The sequence below is a fragment of the Pteropus alecto genome, unplaced genomic scaffold (assembly GCF_000325575.1).
Source record: "Pteropus alecto unplaced genomic scaffold, ASM32557v1 scaffold106, whole genome shotgun sequence".
In the NCBI taxonomy this organism is placed as follows: Eukaryota; Metazoa; Chordata; class Mammalia; order Chiroptera; family Pteropodidae; genus Pteropus; species Pteropus alecto.
In genome coordinates this window covers 4,576,545-4,578,254 of record NW_006442103.1, presented here as the reverse complement: position 1 = coordinate 4,578,254, position 1,710 = coordinate 4,576,545, and the positions used below count along the sequence as shown (strand labels likewise).

The window sequence follows — 1,710 nt, the reverse complement described above, 5'->3', positions numbered from 1 at the left end:
GAACATTAATATGGCTTATAGTCTGTGTATAAATCCTTCATCATCTGGATCTTCTGAAGCTCTAAATATTTTTCTCTCTTATTTCTCTTGGTTTTTAATTACATTATCTGGTTACTCTTGATTTTGCTAAACAATGAATAACGAAACACTATAAAATTAAATTTGAGGCATATGATAGTGTTATCCCAGGCCTTATTAATTGTCTGTTTTCTTTTGGCAAGAGTCTAGGAACATTAGCAATCCCAGATCATCTCATTCTAATTATAGAAATTAATATGATATGAAGCTGTGCTTCACTCCCTGCAAAGGTTGAACTATTTCTGGTTTATCCTTACTCCTAGGGCTCAGCCCTTTGGGGTCATAACCTAAAATATGGGGTATTTAACCATAGAAAGTTTCCTCTAGTCTTCAAGGCTTACAAAATCTCTGGTCAACATCTCATCTTCTTTCCTAAAAGAGGCAGAAGTCTCTAGAAAGAAATGGCCCTGAATGAAGGGCTTACTTCACTGGGTTCCTTTCTTTTTCATAATCAGTTTGCATTTATAGACAATACTGATGAACTGAAAATAAAATCTTGGTTTCCTAAGCCTTTGTCATATCATTTCCCTATCCCACCTCCTCAAAAGCTTACTTTTCAGATACTTATTGATAAAACTTTAAAAATCTGTCTATAGCCATGCCACCCTGAACATGCCCGATCTCATCTGATCTTGGAAGCTAAGCAGGGTCGGGCGTGATTAGTACTTGGATGGGAGACCACCTGGGAAGACCGGGTGCTGTGGGTGTAAAAAAAAAAAATCTATTCCAGATCTGGGTCATTTTTTGACCACATGATTACCTTGCCTTGACAGATGTGCAGGAGCTATATTACCTTTACAAGGCCTCTTTCTTGAGCTTATTGACATTTACCAGAATAAAGATTTAAAGGAAGATTCTGCCTAGAGATTTAGGAGGACTTAAAAAATTTTGTGAGAGAAGAAAGTTTAGTTTTATTGATTTTAATTTATTCAATCTACATCATTGATAATAAGTTTACTTTGTTTTGGATAAACTAATGTAGGTCACAGGAGTGGGACCAGACACATTTGGTAAACTTATGACTGTTTGACATGAAGAAAAATAACAAAGTATTAAAAAGAGGTTGGATATAGATTCAGAGGTCATGGATTCAAGTCTTTGCTTGTTACTTATTATTTACGTGATCCTGGGAAAGTTGTTCAATCTCTTTAGATCTTAGTTTTCTCATTTATGAAATAAGGGGATTGAACTGGAGTCAATATTTTTTTCTTGACAGTACAATCCCTTTTTAAAGGAAATCTTACATAGAAGTTTAAAATTCAAAAATAAAGTAGTGCTACGTTGGATATGTGTTTGCATGTTTGTGTGCATGTTGTGGGCTATAGCAGGTGTCCTGCTAGATTTGCCCCACTTTTGCCTTTGGAGTGGCCCCTAAGTCACCTCTGTGGAAACTCCAGAATTCTGTGGAGTAAACCACAAATAGGTCTGTTCTAACGCTGTAGGATACCTTTTAGGACTAATGTTATGTGCTTCTCAGGACAGTGGTGAGACCAGAGACTGAAGGATATTCCTTTCAGAGCATTCTTTGGAAGGAAATAATTCCAAGTATTTGCTGCCCCTGCTCTTCTCATGAACCTGTTTTTATTTCCAGCAACAGCTCAGCAATGAGTTTGGGAGTGGCCACCATAGAAC

At 36.8% G+C, this 1,710-nt stretch overlaps 1 pseudogene; it reads left to right on the top strand.

Annotated features, from left to right (window-relative positions):
- Window positions 1-666: 666 nt before the first annotated feature.
- Window positions 667-785, top strand: LOC112469188 (annotated as a pseudogene).
- The last annotated feature ends 925 nt before the right edge of the window (window positions 786-1,710 follow it).